This window comes from Macaca fascicularis, chromosome 15, assembly GCF_037993035.2.
Source record: "Macaca fascicularis isolate 582-1 chromosome 15, T2T-MFA8v1.1".
Taxonomy (NCBI): domain Eukaryota; kingdom Metazoa; phylum Chordata; class Mammalia; order Primates; family Cercopithecidae; genus Macaca; species Macaca fascicularis.
This window is the reverse complement of record NC_088389.1, coordinates 124,413,842-124,436,529: the sequence shown is the minus strand read 5'-3', so window position 1 is coordinate 124,436,529 and position 22,688 is coordinate 124,413,842.

Here is a 22,688-nt window from a genome sequence, read left to right as displayed (position 1 = left end):
TGGGTGAGAAGAGTGAAACTCTGTTTAAAAAAAAAAAAGAAAAGAAAAGAAAGAGAAGAAAACAGAGAAAGCATTGTCTACAGTGGACCAGGAGAGAAAGTGTACAAAGGAGTATGGGGAAACTTTTGGAGGTAATAGATATGTTTACTATCTTGACCAGTGATGGTTCCATGGATGTGTACATTTTAAATATGCGTGATTTATTGTATGTCAATTATTCCTTAATAAAGCTGATTTCAAAAAATGTGACAGAGTGTCTGTTACATGTATCTCTCTGAGATACATGAGACAGAATTGAATAGTTTAACTCATATGTGATTGCGGCACAAGAAGGAAGCATGGAACAGATAAATATTGGAAGATTTGATGGCCAAGATTTACCAAAATCAGTGAACTATATCTACCCACAAGTCCAAGATGCTCTGTGAACCCCAAGCAGGATAAATGCAAAGAAATCCACATATAGGCTTATTATCATCAACTGCTAAAAACCAAAGACAATGATAAAATCTTGAAAGCAGCCAGAAAAAAAAAAAAAAAAAAAAAAAGACATAATGCACAGAGAGGCACAGTACAAGAAAAATGTTGGACATTTCACCAGAAGCAGTAGAGGCCAGAAGACAATGGAACGACAGTTTCGAAATGATGAAAGACGAAGATTGTCAGCTTACAATTCTGTATCCAGCGAAAACAGTCTTCAGAAATGAAGACGAAGTAATGTCAGACTGACAAAAGCTGCTAGAGACGAACATTTTGCCTCTAGCAGACTGAAACTACACAGAATGATAAAAGAAATCCATTAGGCTGAAGGGCTGAAATGATACCAGGTAGAAACTCAATTCTGCAGGAAGAAATTTGTAAAACACCAAATAAAGTCTTTTTGAAAAACGAAGACTGTTAGTCAGTTGGGTCCCCTAGGAAGCAAATGTTGAGATAGAGTTAGGAGTGCAAGAGGTTTATTGAGGATAATGTTCATGAAAGTTTAAAAAGAGGGTCAGAATTTGGCAGGGGAAGGCTTCAAACCGCGATGTAAACTGAACACCTGTAAAAAGAGTGAAAGAGGAGGCAGAATTTGGCAGGGAGGGCTGACAAAATCCTAGGCAACCCAGTAAGGAGCTTCATAGCAAAGCAAGACCTTTGGAGGAGTCTTGCATTGTGCCGAAATGGTCAAGCCCTAGTAAGCCGCCATGCTCAGTCATTGGCACAGAAATCATGTCCTCAGTTCTAAAGCCAAGGCGGATCCTGAAAGCCCTGCAGCAGGAGGCGCTCAGGCAACTGCACTTGTCACAGGTGAACAGCAAAGTTTTTTTTAAGTGGAGTGGTGAACAGTACATGTTCCTGGGTGCCTCAACTGTTTAAAGTAAAAATAACAATATAATGTGGGGATTCTGGCATAGTGAAGTAAAATATATGACAACAAGAGCATAAAGTTTGGGAGGGTAGCAATTGGAAGTACACTGTTGTAAAATTCTTATATGCCCACAAAGTAGTATCTTAAAAATAGACAATGATGGCTGGGCGCGGTGGCTCACGCCTGTAATCCCAGCACTTTGGGAGGCCGAGGCAGGCGGATCAGGAGGTCAGCAGATTGAGACCATCCTGGCTAACACGGTGAAACCCCGTCTCTACTAAAAGTACAAAAAATTAGCCGGGCATGGTGGCGGGCGCCTGTAGTCCTGGCTACTTGGGAGGCTGAGGCAGGAGAATGGCGGGAACCCGGGAGGCGGAGCTTGCAGTGAGCCGAGATCGAGCCACTGCACTCCAGCCTGGGAGACAGAGCAAGACTCTATCTAAAATAAAATAAAATAAATAAAATAAAATAAAATAAAACCAAAGATGATGATAAGTTAAGGATGTATATTGTGACCTCCAAAGCAGTGGTCCTTAAACATTTTGGTTTCAGGACTCCATTAGATACTTAAAAATTATTCAGGACACAAAGAGCTTCTGTTTAAGTGGACTAAATCTACAAATACTTACCATATTAGAAATTTAAAAAAATTAAATACTTTAATGAAAACAGCTGGGCATGGTGGTTCACACCTGCAACCCCAGAACTTTGGAAGGTTGAGGCAGGAGGATCACTTGAGCCCAGGAGTTCGACACCAGTCTAGCCAACACAGTGAGTCCTCACTTCTACGAAATTTAAAAAATTAGCGAGGTGTGGTGGCGCATACCTGTGGTCCCAGCTACTTGGAAGGCTGAGGTGGGATGATGGCTTGAGCCCAGGATTTAGAGGCTGCAGTGAGCTATGATTACACCACAGCACTCCAGCCTTGGCAACAGAGGGAGGGCCTGTCTCAAAAAAAAAAAAAAAAAAAAAAAAAAAAAAGAGTAAAATAAAATAGCTAAAATAAAGCTATTGCTTGTTAAGGTAACATTTTATTAAAAAAATATAGTATACAAAACAAAAAAGGGGAGAAGAGTGGCATTGTTTTATGTATTTGCAAATCTCTTTAATGTCTGGCCTAATAGAAGTAGATTTTCATATCTGCTTCTGCCTTCATTCTGTGTTGATATACATTTATTTTTGGTTGAAGTATGTGATGACAAGACAGCTTCATCCAAATTTCTAGTTGGAAAATGGGGCATTTTAAAAAACAACCCTTTTAGGTAATTATGGATATTCATCTTTGACACCACACCAAAATTTAATAAATACTGGTTTCTTAAAGGTTAGTTGCACTATGGAATCTGAATACTTGTCAATAAATTTTTCTCATTGTTACATTTAAATCCATTAACTTATTTTTCACATTGAGTATATATCTTTACCCACACTTAATTTTGTTTTCTGTTTTTTTGTTTTGGTTTACAGATGATACTATCAGACTACTCAAAAGGTAATAGGCAAATCATTTTTATAAAAAGCTGCTTTTTTTTTGTGACGGAGTTTTGCTCTGTAGCTCAGCTGGAATGCAGTGGCACGATCTTGGCTCACTGCAACCTCTGCCTCCTGGGTTCAAGCCATTCTCCTGCCTCAGCCTCCCGAGTAGCTGGGAATACGTGCCACCACACCCAGCTAATTTTTGTATTTTTTATATTTTTAGTAGAGACTGGGTTTCACCATGTTGGCCAGGATGGTCTTGTTCCTGACCTCGTGATCCACCAGATTCAGCCTCCCAAAGTGCTGGCATTACAGGCATGAGCCATTGCTCCCGGCCAGAAAGCTGCTCTTTTTAAAATTCATTAATATTTTAAATTGTCAAATCATAATTGTATACATCTATGGGGTACAGTGTGATGTTTTAATATATGTATAAAACATGGAATGATTAAATCAAACAAGTTAACATATCCATCACTTTATCTTTTTTTGTGTAGAGACATCTGAAATTTACTCTGTTATTTTTTATTCATTTATTTTTTTGAGACAGAGTGTTGCTGTGTCACCCAGGCTGGAGTGCAGTGGTGCAGTTTTGGCTCACTGCAGCCTCCACCTCCCTTGTTCAAGCGATTCTCGTGCCTCAACCTCCCAAGTAGTAGCTGGGAATACAGATGCGTGCCACCATGCCCAGTTAATTTTTATGTTTTTAGTAGAGATACAATTTCGCCATGTTGGCCAAGTTGGTCTCCAACTCCTGACATCAGGTGATCCGCCTACCACGGTCTCTCAAAGTGCTAGTGTGTCTGGAGTTGGTTCCTTCTGCTGGGTTTGTGATCTCACTGACTTCAAGAATGAGGCCACGGACTTTGGCAGTGAGTGTTACAGCTCTTAAAGATGGCAGGGACCCAAAGAGTGAGCTGTAGTAAGGTTTATTGTGAAGAGTGAAAGAACAAAGTTTCCACAGCACAGAAGGGAACACCAGGGGGTTGCCGCTGCTGGCTGTAGGAGGGGGTGGCCAGCTTTTATTCCCTTATTTGTCCCGTTCCATGTTCCATTTTGTCCTATCAGAGTGCCCTTTTTTCAATTCCTCCAGCAATTGGCTACTTTTTAGGATCCTGCTGATTGGTGCATTTTACCAAGTGCTGATTGGTGGATTTTATAATCCTCTTGCTAACTACAGAGTGCTGATTGGTGCTTTATTACAGAGTGCTAATTGGTGCATTTTATAATCCCCTTGCTAACTACAGAGCACTGATTGGTGGGTTTTACAATCCTCTTGTAAGACAGAAAAGTTCTCCAAGTCTCCCACTGGACCTAGGAAGTCCAGCTGGCTTGCCTCTCACTGGGATTACAGATATGAGCCACTGCACCCAGCCAACTCTGTTATTTTGAAATATTTAACATGTTATTGACTATAGGCACCCTGTTGTGCAATAGATCGCAAAAGTTATTCCTCCTTTTATGTAACTTTCTACCCTTTGATCAATGACACCTCATTCTCTCCCTCCCATCCCCATCACCCTGGTAACCTTCATTCTACTTTTTTTTTTTTTTTTTTTGAGACGGAGTCTGGTTCTGTTGCCCAGGCTGGAGTGCAGTGGCCGGATCTCAGCTCACTGCAAGCTCCGCCCCCCGGGTTTACGCCATTCTCCTGCCTCAGCCTCCCGAGTAGCTGGGACTACAGGCGCCCGCCACCTCGCCCGGCTAATTTTTTTTTGTATTTTAGTAGAGACGGGGTTTCACCGTGTTAGCCAGGATGGTCTCGATCTCCTGAACTCGTGATTCGCCCGTCTCGGCCTCCCAAAGTGCTGGGATTACAGGCTTGAGCCACCGCGCCCGGCCTGCTTTCTATGAATTCAATTTCATTAGATTCCACAGATAAGTTAGATCACATGGTATTTGTCTGTGTCTGCCTTATTTCACTCAGCATAGTGTCCTCCAGATTCATCCACGTGTCACAAATGACAGCCTTTCTAAGGCTGAATAGTATTCCATTGGGGAATATATGTGTGTGTGTGTGTGTGTGTGTATGTGTGTGTGTGTATATATATATATAATCACATTTTCTTTATCCATTCATCTGTTGATGAACACTTGTGGGTTGTTTCCATAGCTTGGCTCTTATGAATAATGTTATAATGAACATGGGAGTGAAGATATCCCTTTGACATATTGATTTGTTTCTTTGGATATATACCCAGAAGTTGGATTACTAGGTTTTATGGGAGTTCTTATTTAGTTTGTTGAGGAACCTCTATGTTTGCTGTTTTCCATAATGGCTGTGCTAATTTGCATTCCTGCCAACAATGTATAAGAGTTCCCTTTTTTCCACATCCTCTTCAGCACTTATCTTTCATCTTTTTGATAATACCCATTCTAACAGGTGTGACATCATATCTCATTGTGGTTTTAATTTGCATTTCCCCCCCAGTGATTAATGATGTTGAACATTTTTTCATGTACCTGTTGGCCATTTGTATATCTTCTTTTGAGAAATGTCCTTTAAGGTCCGTTGCCTATTTTTTAATTGGGTTGCTTTCTTGGTATTGAGTTGAGTACTTTATACATTTTAAATGTTAAACCCCTATCAGATGGGCCCATATATGATTTTGTTACACCATGAAGTGGTCTTTTGGAAACTACTGGTTCACTGAGATATGCAGGGCTTTCCAATATTAACACAATTTTTTTTTTTTGGTTGAGACAGAGTCTCATGCTATTGCCCAGACTGAAGTGCAGTTGTGCGATCTTGGCTCACCACAACCTCCACCTCCCAGGTTCAAGTGATTCTCCTGCCTCAGCCTCCCAAGTAGCTGGGATTGCAGCACAATTCTTTATATAATATCAAAAATATCATTATCATTGATCTTATTGGCAGCATCTTTAAATATTGAGAAGCAGATACAAATTTCCAAAATACTAAACTTTGCTTGAAAGCTCAAATTTTATCATTGGCAACAAACGCTCTCAGAATGACAGGCTTATTTTATTAATTTTTAAGAAAATGCCTGCCAGATATCCAAGTCTGAATATTCATTTTTTGTCTATCAGTAATTCAAATAAAAATGGTTTTCCTACATATATAAAAAAAAAAATCAGACTGGGCACCATGTCTCATTGCTGTAATCTCAGCATTTTGGGAGGCCAAGGCAAGAGGATTGCTTAAGCCCAGGAGTTCTGGGCAACATAGTGAGACACTGTCTCTACCAAAAAAAAAAAAAAATAAGCCAGTCATGGTGGCACATTCCTATAGTTCCAGTTACTTGGAAGGCTGAGGTGGGAGGATCACTTGAGCCCAGGAGGTCAAGGTTGTATTGAGCCGTCATCATGCCACTGCACTCTAGCCTGGATGATGGGGGAAGACATTAAAAAAAAAAATCAGTTACCGAAGCTCACAAACTCAAATAATTGCTCAAATGCTTTATGCACGCTTCCCATTTCATCATACAAAATACTAAAAACTCATGTATATAAGGGTGGAGAATTTTTTAAATTAATAAATTTACTACTTCAGCAAGGAGATTCTTCAGTAAAAGTGGCATTTTGTTTTTGTATTTTGAGATGGAGTTTCACTGTGCAGTGGCATGATTTCGGCTCACGGCAATCTCTACCACCTGGGTTCAAGCTATTCTCCTGCCTCAGCCTTCTGAGTAGCTGAGATTACAGGTGCCCGCCACCACATCTGGCTAATTTTTGTATTTTCAGTAGAGATGGGGTTTCACGTTGGCCAGGCTAGTCTCAAACTCCTGGCCTCAAGTGATCTGCCCACCTTGGCTTCCCAAAGTGCTAGGATTACAGGTGTGAGTCACTGTGCCCGGAAGTTTTTTGTTTTGTTTTGTTTTGTTTTTTGAGACAGAGTCTCACTCTGTCACCCAGGCTGGAGTGCAGTGGTGCGATCTCAGCTTGCTGCAACCTCCACCACTGGGGTTCATGTGATTCTCATACCTCAGCCTCCCAAGTAGCTGAGACTACAGGCATGCACTACCATACCTAGATAATTTTTTGTATTTTTAGTAGAGATGGGTTTTCACCATGTTGCCCAGGCTGGTCTCGAACTCCTGGCCTCAAGTGATCCACCTGCCAAGGATTCCTAAAGTACTGGGATTACAGGTATGAGTCACTGTGTCTGGCCAAAGTGGCTTTTTATTTTTATTTTTTTAGACAGAGTCTCGCTCTGTCACCAAGGCTATAGTGCAATGGTGCCATATCAGCCACCTCACCTGGCTATTTTTATGTTTTTAAGAGAGATGGGGTTTCACCATGTTGGCTAGGCTGGTCTCAAACTCCTGGCCTCAAGTGACCTGCCTGCCTTGGCCTCCCAAAGTGCTGTGATTACAGGCATGAGCCACTGCACCTGGCCCCAAGTGGCTTTTGAATGACTCTTTGTATGGCAGTGAAGAAAAAAGTGACTACTAGTATAGTTTGGTACTACTGCTTTGATTCATGCTAAAGGGACCAGCAGTGTTACCTATCATTGCTTTTGGACTATCTGTGCAAAAATTAACACACTGAAAAAAGTAAATAGGATATAAAATATTATAAAAATAATTTTTGGGCCGGGCGCGGTGGCTCAAGCCTGTAATCCCAGCACTTTGGGAGGCTGAGACGGGCGGATCACGAGGTCAGGAGATCGAGACCATCCTGGCTAACACGGTGAAACCCCGTCTCTACTAAAAAGTACAAAAAAAAACCAGCCGGGCGAGGTGGCGGGCGCCTGTAGTCCTAGCTACTCGGGAGGCTGAGGCAGGAGAATGGCGTAAACCCGGGAGGCGGAGCTTGTAGTGAGCTGAGATCCGGCCACTGCACTCCAGCCTGGGCGACAGAGCGAGACTCCGTCTCAAAAAAAAAAAAAAAAAAAAAAAAAAATTTTTTTTTGATATTTTGGATCCCCAAAATAATCTTAAGGATCCCCAGGAGGTCCATGGACCACATTTTCAGAACTGTTGATTGTCCAGTAATCAGGCAATGTGCCAGCTTTTTAGTTAGGGTTCTCTTAAAGGTCAGTATTTGAATGTCTTTCTCTGGGACAATTATTTCTACAGTCTTCTGCCAGGGGGAACTGAACTCACTTTACTTGAAGCAGAGTGCAAAAAGCCCTATATCCAGCAACTCTGTCAAAAACAGCAGCAATCTAGGTATCAAACAAATAGGAAAGGACAATGACTCAGCTACCCTGAGGTTGCAGTCCTGGTTGGGGGAAAGCAAGGCACCAGCAGACTAACCAGAAATTTAACAAGGAGATGTTAAAAATGAGCTAGACATAGAGAACCTTGATAGGCTCTCCATACGTCCCAAACTTACTGGAAAGCTGCACACACGTGTAGAAGAGGCCGGAGAGGGCTAGAGCTATTCACACATTCCTGGATGACTGCAAGACTGTGCACACATGTAGAAAAGGCCTGAAAGGGCTCAAAAGAAATAAGAGCTAGGGAAGATTTGAAAGCCTAAACTTTGATTACTTTCTTAGTCCGTTTTCTTTTACTTATAACAACATACCCAAAACCAGGTACTTTATAAGAAACAAAATTTAGTTTTTAGTTACAGAGGCTGAGAAGTCCAAGATCAAGAGGCCACATCTAGTGAGAGCCTTCTTGCTGGTGGGGACTGATACGGTTTGACTGTTTTGTCCCCTATAAATCTCATGTTTCATGTGACCTCTGATGTTGGAGGTGGGCCTAGTAGGTGGTGTTTGGGTCATAGGGGTGCATCCCTCATAAATGGCTTGGTGTGTCCTCACAGTAATGAGTGAATTTCAATCTGTGAGTTCACGTGAGATCTGGTTGTTCAAAAGAGCCTGGCAGCTCCTCCCTCTCTCTCTTGCTCCCTCCCTTGCCATGCCACATGCTGGCTCCCCCTTTGGCTTCTGCCATGACTGTAAGCTTCCTGAGGCCTCACAGGAGCAGCTGTTGGTGCTGTGCTTCATGTACATCCTGCAGAACCATGAACCAAATAAATATTTTTTCTTTATAAATTACCCACCTTCAAGTATTCCTTCATAGCAACCCCAAAATAGACTAAGACAGGGACTTTCTGTAGAGTTCCAAGGTAGCATGGGGTATCATGTGGGGAGGTGAATGAACATGCTAACATGCTTGCACATGTCTTTTTTCCTCTTCTTATACAGCCACCAGTTCCCCTCCCATAATAACCCATTAATCCATTTACCCACTAATCCATTAATCTATGAATGGATTAATCCATTCATGAGGACAAAACCCTCATGATCCAATCACCTCTTAAAGGCCCCACCTCTTAATAATGCCACATTGAGGATTGTATTTTAACCCAAGTTTTGAAGGAGACAAATATTCAAACCACAGCAAATACATTCTCCAAACCATACACAGATCTATCAGCAAAGAGTGGGGACCTAACTGGCTTAAGATGTTTGAACGGAACCTCTGACTAATCTTTGGCTGACAAAATATGCTGAAACAAGAGTAATTCTAGAAAGCCTGTCTCTTTAAAGAAATGTGAGTGCAGACATTAGCAGCCTCACATTGTAGTGGAGACAGATTCCACAGAATTAGTCCAGACAAGTGTGTCATACAAACAGACAGCAACCCCCTTTGGGGCAAATCACAATGTAGCATTCCTATAACATAATGTGTACAATGTCAATTTTTTCTTTTTCTTTTCTTTTCTTTTTTTTTTTTTTGAGACAGAGTCTCGCTCTGTTGCCAGGCTGGAGAGCAGTGGTGCAATCTCAGCTCACTGCAACCTCCGCCTCCCAGATTCAAGCAATTCTCCTGCCTCAGGCTCCTAAGTAGCTGGGAGTACAGGTGTGCACCAGCATGCCCGGCTAATTTTTGTATTTTTAGTAGAGATGGGGTTTCACCATGTTGGCCAGGATGGTCTCTATCTCTTAACCTCATGATCTGCCCGCTTCAACCTCCCAAAGTGCCAGGATTACAGGCATGAGCCACCATGCCCAGCCAGCAGTGTGTTCTATACTTAGGAAACAAGTCAACAGAAATCATCTTTTAGTAATCCCAAACAATAGATTTAGCAGAGACTTTTAAAAACCATTTTAAATGTATTTCAAAGAAAAGAGATCACATTTAAATCAACTAATAAATGATTACAAGTAGGGTTTATTAAAGGCATGCATGGCTGTTTCAATATTTGAGAATCAATCAATCTAATCTACCATGTGGATAGGCTAACTAAGAAAAATCACATTTTGGCCGGGCGCGGTGGCTCAAGCCTGTAATCCCAGCACTTTGGGAGGCTGAGATGGGCGGATCACGAGGTCAGACAGAGCCAGACTCCGTCTCAAAAAAAAAAAAAAAAAAAAAGAAAAATCACATTTTGTTTTATTTTTCTTTCCAAGATGGTGGATTGGAGACAGTGTCAGCATGACTCTCCCACTTGGAGAGACAAAATGGTGAGTAGAAATTCATACTGTGAACTTTTTTTCCAAGAAGCAATACAGGAACTGAACAGAAAAACAGAAACCATAGACCCTTTGAAAGAAGCAGCAGGCTGCAGCCTACACCCGCTGTGAGCCAGGTGAAAAACTGTTAAGTCCTCAGAGTGTGACAGGGGAGAGACGGCCTCCAGGATATACATCCCCACCAGGTAACCTGGCAGTCCAGCCCACAGGGGAAGGCCTTAACCCTACCCAGCACTGGAACTAATATAGGGAGTGGTGGGGGAATATAAAAGTAAGAGCAGCAGCAAGAAGAGCCTTGCATGCATTCCTAGTCTCCAGCACAGACCAAGGAAAGCCACTCCTGATTCTGTGTCACAGAGGACCTCACGGAAGTTGACTAACTAGCTCAGGCAGAGCTTGCAGGTTGAAAGAAGCTCCCAACTGAAATTCATATAATCTTGAGTGGGGATGAACTCCCTTGACCAGAACCAGTGGGTGAGTAAGAAGTGTGCTGCAGCCACAGGCACAGGAACTGGGCACTCTTGCTTTGCAGGTAGATTGGGAAGGGGCATGGCCTGAACGCTGGTTCCTGTCTCCACAGGGAAGGCTTATGGCCTAGGGCAGTTTTGAGTTCTGAGCTTACACAGCCTGGAATTTAGCTAGCAGCTGCTAGTGAACACTGCAGGTGAGAGACCTGCCTTGCCAAGTGCGTGAGAGCTGGGTGAGGCTTGTGAACTCTTTTGTGTGGCAGAGGCAGCTATGTTCCTTCCTGAAACATTACCCCAGTGGCCAGAGAAATGGCCCCTAAACCCCACAGGAGCTTCTCTGCTTGCCCTGCACATGGAGAGCCAAAGCATGGCTGACCCATGCCCTGACCCAGCCCCTACCTGGCTTTGCCCCTACACCAGCCCTGGTAGTTTACTACAAGGGACAGCAACTTTTGGGAGCCCTATGGCCATTGCCTGAGAATCCAGAGTACCTCTCTGAGGTAACATAAGGCAATTAACATAAAGCAAAGCAGTTAATCCCACCACTTCTACTGCAGCTGGTGCTCTTTTGCAAGTGCCACCTCCTGGCTGGAGGCCAACTGATACATTATAGCATCGTTGGGTAGAATAGCACTGTGCCCAGGAAAGAGAAAACTTGTGCATGACCTCAGCTATCACCATTGCCTGCACCACCCTGGCTAACCAGGAGGTCCTGATCTGTCCACATGACAGGTTCATTGCTACTACAAGCAGCATTTGAGAAAGCCAACACATTAAGGTTATTTAGAATCAAGGAATCTCACAGTCTACGTCGCTCCCCTGCGACCTGCATCAGAAGGGGTGTTGGTACTTGCTGCTGGGAGGATTAAGGACAGGTCACATCACTGGATCTCTTGCAGACGTTCCCCAGCACCAGCCTGGAGTGTGGCAGCTCCACTGGGCGGCTAGACGCAGAGGAGCAGCAGCATTCACAGTAGTCTGTTTCTTAGGGAATCCTACTCCTAGGGGAAACTTCCTAGGGGAAGTGGGTGTGCACCACATCAAGGGAATACCCCATGGAAGAAAAAAATCCAGATGCAGGCCTTGAGTCCTAGACCTTTCTGCTGATGCAAAGTCCCTTTCAGCAGAGGCACAGTTACAGTTCTGAGCTCAGCAGGGAAAGTCTGAAGCTCTACCCCAACACACAGGTGACCCTGATGCTCATGAAGGGTCTTGGAGAAGGGGACTTTTTTCCCCCTTGTCCACCACTGCTGAAACAACTGGGGCTTTTCCAGTGGGAGCATGTGTGGGTACACCATAAAGAGTCTTGCTGGAACACTTTGGGGTAACTGCATCCCCACAGTAGAGAGCACCTTCTATGTTCAGACTTGGATGAGATGTAGACTCACAATTCCTTTCTACTTCAAACATTAACCTTCCTGCAGACAAAATGAGGTGCCTGTCTGATCTGAATGGCTGGAACACTGGGTCAGTAGTGTGTCTGGGAGGTGGACTGCTTCCCTGCTGGCCTTGCAGGGGAGCTGAGGTGGCTCCCAACTGTGGGGAAAAGCGAGAGAGATCAGACTGTTACTGTAGAAAGTACAGTTCTACATAGAACTGTCTATGTAGAAAGAAATAGACATAAGAGACTCCATTTTGTTCTGTACTAAGAAAAATTCTTCTGCCTTGAGATGCTGTTAATCTGTAACCCTACCCCCAACCCTGTCCTTGCAGAGACATGTGCTGTGGTGACTCAAGGTTTAATGAATTTGGCGCTGTGCAGGATGTGCTTTGTTAAACAAGTGCCTGAAGGCAGTATGCTTGTGAAAAGTCATCACCATTCTCTTAATCTCAAGTACCCAGGGACACATACACTGCGGAAAGCTGCAGGGACCTCTGCGTAGGAAAGCTAGGTATTGTCCAAGGTCTCTCCCCATGTGACAGTCTGAAATATGGCCTCGTGGGAAGGGAAAGACCTGATCATCCCCTAGCCCGACACTGTAAAGGGTCTGTGCTGAGGAGGATTAGTAAAAGAGGAAAGAAGGCCTCTTGGCAGTTGAGATAGAGAAAGGCATCAGTCTTCTGCCCATCCCTGGGCAATGGAACGTCTCCCCTTGAAGTAAAACCGATTGTATGTTCTATTTACTGAGATAGGAGAAAACCGCCTTAGGGCTGGAGGTGGGATGTGCTAGCAGCAATGCTGCTCTTTATACACTGAAAATGTATAAATACGGCCGGGTGCGGTGGCTCGAGCCTGTAATCCCAGCACTTTGGGAGGCTGAGACGGGTGGCTCACGAGGTCAGGAGATTGAGACCATCCTGGCTAACACGGTGAAACCCCATCTCTACTAAAAATACAAAAAATTAGCCGGGCATGGTGGCAGGCGCCTGTAGTCCCAGCTACTCCGGAGGCTGAGGCAGGAGAATGGCGTGAACCCGGGAAGCGGAGCTTGCAGTGAGCCAAGATCCAGCCTAGACGACAAAGCGAGAGTCCGTCTCTAAAAAAAAGAAAAAAAAAAAGATAAAAAAGAACAAAAATTTCAAAATATGTATTTTAAAAATCCATATGATCATGACTATCCTAATAAACACAGAAAATCATTTGACAAAATTCATAGCATTCATAGGAACTCTCAAAAAACTAGCAATAGTGAGAAATTTCCTAAACTTGATACAGATTTTCTTAAAAACAGCTACAGCTAACATCATACTTAACAGTGAAAGACTCAATGTCTTCCAGGTGAGACCAAGAACAAGGCAAGGATGCCTTCTCTCACCATTCTTTTTCATCTCTGTGCTGGAAGTTCTAAGGCAAGCAAAAGCAGTTAGGTGATGCCACATAAATGATGGAGTAGGGAGTTCCAATAATCAGTCCAGTCCCTCCACTGAAGCATCCATTAAGCTGGCAAAATCTGACAGAATCAACTTTTTCAAACTCTGGATTCTAATACAAAACTGGGAGCAACCAGGGAAGTGCTTAATGAAAAAAGAAATTTTTGTTTTTGCTTCCTTTCTTATCAATTCCACTTCCCAGGTCACCAATAGCAATGGGATCAGGGACCTGCATTCCTAGTGTGGCTTTCTGATACCAATAACCATGTTGCCCAAAAATTATGGCTCTGAGTTTTTGTTTTATTTATTTTTTTGAGACTGTGTATTGCTCTGTCGCCCAGGCTGGAGTGCAGTGGCGCCATTTCGGCTCACTGCAACCTCCGCCTCCTGGGTTCATGCCATTCTCCTGCCTCAGCCTCCCGAGTAGCTGGGACTAGAGGTGCCTGCCACCACGCCTGGCTAATTTTTTTGTATTTTTAGTGGAAACAGGGTTTCACCGTGTTAGCCAGGATAGTCTCCATCTCCTAACCTCGTGATCCGCCCACCTCGGCCTCCCAAAGTGTTGGGAATACAGTCTTGAGCCACCACGCCCAGCCTGGCTCTGGGTTTTGACCTGACAATTCCCTGAGGGACTGGTGCATAGGAAAAGCTTTTTTACAACGCCTTCAGGCCAGAGTGGTTTTCCAGATGACATCTGTCAAAAGCATTCAAAGACATATACTACACACAGCTGGCTGGATCAAGGTATGGTGAATGGTGCAGGGGCTGGTGGGTACAGAATCAAACATCTGGAAAGAAGGAAGTTGAGGCAGAAGTTTCTTGGGAATTAATGGTTTTGAAGGGCTACTGCGTATACCGGAGAACCCAGAGTGCAATATGCATGCACAAGGCTGGAAACATGCTCATAAAAAAAGAATGATAGAACTCTAGGCTTGCACCTTTGGCTGATTTTTGGACTCTGTGCAAGCAGGAGGTAAAGACTAAGTCAGAGTCATAGACAGCCTGGCTAAGCATTGAAGGAATTCCTCAGCTCAGATCCAATCTGCAAAGACTAAGAGAGTTTTTTGGTTTTGGTTTCTTTTTGGACCCAGCTGTTAAGGCACATCTCTGTGAAATAACTGCTAAAATAAAAGAAGAGACTTCAGTGACCACACAAGACAAGGAATATAGTGTTTGCAAATATAATTTGGAAAAGTCACTAAACAATTGGATGATGGCAAACATCTACAATCAACAACAGCAAACACTGGGGAGGAGGGAGAATCAGCTTTTCACATTATAATATTCCAAATATCCCCCCTTTATTTTATGTATTTATTTATTTATTTTTGGAGATGTAGTCTCGCTCTGTCGCCCAGGATGGAGTCCAATGGTGTGATCTTGGCTCACTGCAACCTCTGCCTCCCGGGTTCAAGCCTACTTTCTCTTTGCCTCAGCCTCCCATATAGCTGGGATTACAGGCACACCCGACCACACCTGGCTAATTTTTGTATTTTTAGTAGAGGCGGGTTTCACCATGTTGGCCTGACTGGTCTCAAACTCCTGACCTCAAGTGATCCGCATGCCTTGGCCTCCCAATGTGCTGGGATTACAGGTGTGAGCCACCATACCCAGCCCAAATATCCCATTTTTAATAAAAAAAATTGTATGGCATACAGAGAAACAGGAAAGTATGGCTAGCCAATAGGAGTAAAGAAATTAATAGAAACCATCCTTGAGGAAGCCCAGACTAAATATAAAAGGTTTTAAATCACCTGACCTGAATATGCTCAAAGAGCTGAAGGAAATCAAGAACAAAGAACTAGAGAGAACCAAGAATATATGAACAAACAGAGAATATCAATACATAGAAAATACAAAAAGAAATTCAAATAGAAATCTAGAGTACGTGTTTAGGTCATAAGGGCTCCACCATCATGAATGAATTAATGACCCTATAGAAAGGGTTTGTGGGAGTGGATTTGCTCTCTCTTCTCCTTCCACCTTCCACTTTGTGAGGATGCAGCAAGAAGGCCCACACAAGATGTTGGTGCTTTGTTCTTGGACTTCCCAGGCTTCAATACTGTGAGAAACTAATTTCTGTCCTTTATAAATTAGCTAGTCTGTGGTATTTTATTATAGAAGCATAAAACAAACTAAGATACCTCTTCTTACCACTTCTATTCAGTAATGTAATGAAGGTTTTAACTAATGCAAGAAGGCAATTTTTTAAGAAGCAGAAGGAAGATAAATTGCACCCAGATTGGTAAGAAATAGTAAAACTGTCTTTATTCACAGATGACATGATCCAAATTGTAGTAAACTCTAAGGAATCCCCCCAGATACTACCAGAACTAATAAATGAGTTTAATAAGGCTACAAGACACAGATCAGTATATGAATGTCAACTGTATTTAGCAATGAACAATCTGAATATCAAATTAAGAAAACAATATGTTCACAATATTATCAAAAACAATAAAGAGCTGCACACAGTGGCAAACACTTGTAGTCCCTGCTATGTGGAGGATGGGGCAGGAGGATCACTTGAGCACAGGAGTCAAGGTTATAGTACACTATGATCACACCTGTGAATAGCCACTGTACTCCAGCCTGGGCAAAAGAACAAGACCCCGTCTCAAAAAAAAAAAAAAAGAATATAACAGGAATAAATTTAATAAAAGAAGTGTAAGACTTACATGCTGAAAACTTCAAAAGACTGCTCAAATTATAAATCTAAAGAAATTGAGAGATCATTCCAGGTTTGTGGACAGGAAAACTCAGCATTGTTATCAATTTGCTATCCCTGTCAAAATCCAAGATTTTTTAAGAAACTTACAGGCTGATTGTAAAGTTTACATAGAAATGCATGTAACTTAGAGTAGCAAAAACAATTTCGAAAAAGAACAACACTGGAGGACTTATACTACTCAATTTCAAAACTTTATAAAGCCACAGTAATCAAAACAGTATGGTACTAGCATAAAGATATATAGATTAATGAAACAGAATAGAGGTCAAGCAATAAGGCCTCCTATATATAGTGAATTAATTTTCAGTTAAGGTGCCAGGCCAATTCAACTAAAAAAGGACAGTCTTCTCAACAAATGGTGCTGAAACAATTGAATAGTTTGACAGTCTGACATTTTCCTAGAAGGTTAAATTTAACATGCAACTCAGCAATTCCTCTCCTAGGTATTTCTCCTAGAGAATTGAAAACAGATGTCTACAGAAAGAATTGTGGACATTAATGCTATGTAGCAGCATTAATCATAAGAACCAAAGCTAGAAAAAAAAAATCCAAATACCCACCAACTGGTGAAAGGATAAACAAGGCTGGTGTGGTGGCTCACGCCTGTAATCCCAGCACTTTGAAAGGCCAAGGCAGATGGATCACCTGAGGTCAGGAGTTTGAGCCCAGTCTGGCCAACATGCTGAAACCCCGTTTCTACTAAAAACACAAAAATAGCCAGGCGTGGTGGCAAGCACCTGTAATCCCAACTATTCCAGAGGCTGAGGCAGGAGAAGGCTTGAACCTGGGAGGCGGAGGCTGCAGTGAGCCAAAATCATGCCACTGCACTCCAGCCTGGGAGACACAGCAAGACTCTGTCTCAAAAAAAATTAAGATAAAGAAAATTTGATATCTATACAAGAGAATACTACTCAGCAATATAAAGAAACAATTGAGCTCAGGAGGTCGATGCCGCAGTGAGCCAAGATCACAATGCTGCACTCCAGCCTGGGAAACAGAGTGAGAACCTATTTCAAAAAAAAAAAAAAAAAATATATATATATATATATATATATATATATATATTAAAAATCACACCAAGAATGAACCTTAAAAACATGCTAAATGAAAAAAGTCATATTCAAAGGTCTACATATTGCATGATTCTTTTAGGAATTAAGTCACCATTTTCCCCAATCACGAAAGAAGGATGTATCAAGCAGATATTATTATTATTATTTTTGAGACGGAGTCTCGCTCTGTTGCTCAGGCTGGATGGAGTGCAGTAGTGTGATCTCGGCTCACTGCAAGCTCCGCCTCCCGGATTCACGCCATTCTCCTGCCTTAGCCTCCCGAGTAGCTGCGACTACAGGTGCCTGCCACCAGGCCTGGCTAATTTTTTGTATTTTTAGTAGAGTTGGGGTTTCACCGTGTTAGCCAGGATGGTCTCGATCTCCTGACCTCGTGATCCACCCATCTCAGCCTCCCAAAGTGCTGGGATTACAGGCGTGAGCCACCGCGCCCAGCAGGACATGGTTTTTAAGTGCACGAATTACTGTAACAAGATGCCAGGCAAAACAAGGACTATACACACACACACACACACCCACCCACCCACCCACCCACCCACCCACACCTACTTGCATTTGAGAGCCTGTCATGTGAAATGTGCTCATGTTCAGTACTCTGGACAATATACCTAGGTGTCTAAAATGAGACCTTGGGTTTAAGAAACAGGCTACGTTACCTGAGATAAGCTATATAATTTTCTTTTAAACATCTGTTTCTATATCAGTATTTCATTGTAAGTCATGAAAAGTCTATAAATAATAAGTTCTGCATTAGGGTAACTGCAGAGGTTCAAAGTTTGCAGTTGCCATTCAAGAGAGCAAAAATTTTTGTTGCTGAGTATCTTGAGCCCCCATGTCTACTAATGGCAGAACATTGACATTTCATCCATTTAAGGGAATTGTCTTGACTTAAAGCAGTTTTAGGAGAGTTAGTTTATCAAATTCAAGAGGATCTAAATTTCCAAAGGGCTTAACTCATGTCAGCACTAAGGAGGGGTGTCCTTACTGTCTGGTCCATACTGTCTGCTGCTTCTAAGATCCCAGTTTCAGAAATGTGGTCTTGCCGTCAGCCTCTCACCACTTCATGTTCATGCTCACGTTCATGGTCCTGCTACAGATGTCAGAGATCCATTGTCTACCATCCTTATCTAAGCCACAGGCTTCTTCCTAACTATGGCCTCTTAGCACCTTTGCTCTTCCCTCACACTTAGGGGCTTTCCCTGGACTTCCCTATGCGGGATCCTGTGAGGGGAGCTTTTCTCTGCAAGTTTCATAACCCCTGTTCACTATAAGGTAGTTCATTTTTCTCACATAATACAAAGTGTAGAGGAGACCAGATGCTGGCACTGACTCAACAGCTCAATAATGTCAGAACTCTAGGTTGGTATTATTGACCCTTAGTGGTCATAGATGGCTGCAGTAGCTCTGATCATCACACAACCACATTCAAACCTAAGCATGATGTAGGCAGGTGCAGTGGCTCACACCAGTGATCCCAGCACTCTGGGAGCCCAAGGTAGAAGGATGCCTGAGCCCAGGAGTTCAAGACCAGCCTGGACAACATAGCAAGACTCCACCTCTAAAACAGAAAAAAATTAGCCGGACATGGTGGTGTGTGCCTAAAGTCCAAGCTATCTGGGAAGCTGAGGTAGGAGGATCACTTGAGTAGGGGAGGTCAAGGCAGCAGTGAGCCGTAACCACGCCCCTGCACTCCAGCCTATGTGACAAAGCGAGACTCTGGGGTGGGGAAGAAAATAAACCTTCCTACTGCTGCTCCTTACATCTCATTAATCAAATCTGGTCACATGCCTACCCCCAGACAAAAACCTAGGGTAACTTTCCTGAGATCCATACCTCAACAAAATCAAGGTTCTCCTAGCAAGGGGATATTTGGGTAGGCAAGTAACAGTGCCTACCTGTCTTTAGCCAGAGCATTCTTCAAGTCTTTCACTGCTGTGGGGCCACGATGTACACAACCCTTCCCTAGCTTTGTGGTCTCAGGTTATGCCCTGGGGAAAAAATGCAAATCAACCATCCCCTGATCCTGGATTCCCCTTAATCCACACAGGTAGTCCCAACCATGCCCATGACAAGAGTGTGCACATGGACGTCTTCTCCAGCACTCAGCAGTCTGACTGGTTTTCTCACATCTTACTGCTTGCTAGTAACTCTTCTTGGGTGGAAAAAAAGGCATGGTTCAATATGCATCTTTCTCTAGTCCATTGCATATAACTTGATGAGACCAGCTGGTTGGGGAGACCCTAACCCAGTGGTGCTAGAGGCATTAAAGACACATACAGAGAAATACAGAGGTGTGAAGTGGAAAATCAGGCGTCTCACAGCCTTCAGACATGAGAGCCCCAGAGATTTCCCCATATATTTATTAACAGCAAGCCAGTCATTAGTATTGTTTCTATAGATATTCGATTAACTACAAGTATCCCTTATGGGAAACGAAGGGATGGGCCGAATTAAAGGAATAGGTTGGGCTAGTTAACTGCAGCAGGAGCATGTCCTTAAGGCACAGATCACTCATGCTATTGTTTGTGGCCTAAGAATGCCTTTAAGCGGTTTTCCGCCCTGGGCGGGGTGTTCCTTGCCCTCATTGGTAAACCCACAACCTTCCAGTGTGGGTGTTATGGCCATCATGAACAGGTCACAGTGCTGCAGATTTTGTTTATGGCCAGTTTTGGGGCCAGTTTATGGCCAGATTTTGGAGGGCTTGTTCCCAACAATAACTCATTGTTTTCAGCTCTCCAGGTTTACCTCTTCAAATTTATGCAGAACTCCAAAAAATCATTTTCTGTGTACCTCCTTCTGACGTTTTCAGCCAATTTTGGCCTCAAAGCTAAGAACATGTTACTTGGTCATTGCCGAGTTATTTGTCCTTCCTTCCATGGGGCAGTAAACTAAGACTTTTAGCCTAATTCTCATGATGGAACAACTTCAAAGAAAAGGGAAAAACAAAGTGCTTTATTAAAATGTACCATTATGGTCAGAACTTCAATAGTGCGGAAGGCAATGTGTGCATAGGAAACAGGGAACTATATGTGAACTCTATATTTCTGCTCAATTTTGCTACGAACCTAAAACTGCTCTAAAAATTAAGGTTTATTACTTTAAAAAATGCTTTATTGTTCCGGTTCTGTACCAGGCCCTGTGACAGAGATCATATATATTGTAGGGTCCAAGTAATGTGGGAAGCCTCCCTCATCTAACCAGCTTTCTCTGCTCCTCTGCTTGAAATTGAAAACAGTCCCACACAACTCTGAGCCTCATCAGACTCCCAATGAAAATTTCTCCAGTCCAGGGTCAGGAGTGCTGCTCATCGGAGGCCACTTGGTGTTTTTCTTTAAATGGCAAGAGTGGAACAGAGCTTGTCAGTCCTTGCCAAGTTTTTTTTCCTAATGCTGATTACTTCAGATAACTGTCATTTCCTTTCTCCTCTCCTTCCCTACTAGTGGAACCCTGATTCTATTCGGCCTGGCAATCAGTCCTGCCAGGACCACACTTTCCAGGGTTCCTTGGTCTAAAGTAGTCTGTGACAGTTCCAAGGGATTACACATAAAGGAGTCACTAGGTGGCATTTCTTGAGAAAACTACATGAGTTCAACCATAAAAACGTCTCTTCTGCCTTTTCCATCTTCATGGTTGGAAAAATGATGTGGCCAGTTATAGCAGTCAGTTGTTACAGAGGTAACCTTGAGAATGGAAACCACGTGTTAGGGATGGAAGAAAAGCTAGAAACAATCTAGGACATCAGTCATGAAGCTTCCATATCGCTGGGGTACCTCATTTTTACCCGTTCTTCTGATGTTACCAGTTCAATGCAGTTACACCAACACCACATGCTTATTTATGGATAGTTTTTAAGTCAAACTAAAATAAGTTATGGGTTTCTATCAAGAAGTAGGATTTCAGAATCCCAAAGGGTCTGATGCTTCCCTTCAGGTCAACCATTCAACCAGCAAACAAAACATTGCTCAGGGTAAAGATTGATGACCAGTCCTAAGAGGGCTCAACTCCTTTCCCAGTCCTCACAGGACCCCAACAACAGAAAGCAAAGTAGGAAACAAAATGAGGGGAGAGCAAGGAACCTGGAAAATTATTAGTTCAACAGAGTAGAAAAAAGGCTAGCGGATGTGACTCAAGAATTTCAGTAAAAATGATTAGAGATAAATTTAGAATAAGTGAAACTAGAAATACTTTAAGAGTCTTTCTCTGTCGTCCAGGCTGGAGTGCAATAGCGCAATCTCCAGTCACTGCAACCTCCACCTCCCTGGTTCAAGCGGTTCTCTTACCTCAGCCTCACAAGTAGCTGGGATTACACGTGCCCACCACTATGCCCAGCTATTTTTTATTTTTAGTAAGATGGGGTTTCATCATGTTGGTCAGGCTGGTCTTGAACCCCTGACCTCAGGTGATCGGCCTTGCCTTGGCTTCCCAAAGTGTTGTGATTACAGGCGTGAACCACTACGCCAGGCAGAAATACTCATTTTGAAATCACCCCTAATCCTATCACACTTCATTTCCTTGCTCTTTTCCTACACATCTTCACCTAAATCAGTGCACATGAAATTGATGCAGTTTTGCCACAACTTAAAATCTTTAAAGAACTGTACCATGTAAGGTACCTTAGAAAACATACCCAACTATCTCAATTCATAAAGGAAATTTGAAGCCCCAAGTATGAGAACATCCCTAGAACCTGCTTCCTTCTTTCCACTAGAACAAGGGGCTGGGCAGCAGAGGGGCAGGATGGGAAATTCCACTGAATTTCCTTTCAGCCTTCTCACCCCTGGAGCCTTTTAAATGTATTAACTGCTCATGATCAGGCAAGCGTGATTCACGCCTGTAATCCCAGCACTTTGGAAGGCCACAGTGGGTGGATCACTTGAGGCCAGGAGTTCAAGACCAGCCTGGCCAACATAGTGGAACCTCATCTCTAATAAAAATTTTAAAAATTACCTAAATCCCATCTACTCCACCCAGGAGGTGGAGGTTGCAGCAGTGAGCTGAGAGATCACACCACTGCACTCTAGCCTGGGAAACAGGGTGAGACTCTGTCTAAAAAAAAAAAAAAAAATTAAATATACTACTGTTCAAAATAGTTGGAAAAAGATGGCATGCTAATGCACAAATTCCAGTCTCATTCTTAGAACAAATGCTCAAACTAGTGAAACGAGAGATAAGAGTTTTTACAAGGTAGTGTCTGCCTGAGCAGACTCAAACAGTAATTACTCAAGTAAAGAAAGGAGGCTGTCCTGGCCAGCACTTTGGGAAGTAAAGGTCAGAAGATAATCAGGAGTTCAAGATCAGTCTGGGCAACATGGTAAAACTCTCTCTACAAGAATAAAATTAGCCAGGCATGGCTGTGTGCACCTCTAGTCCCAGTTACTAGGAAGCT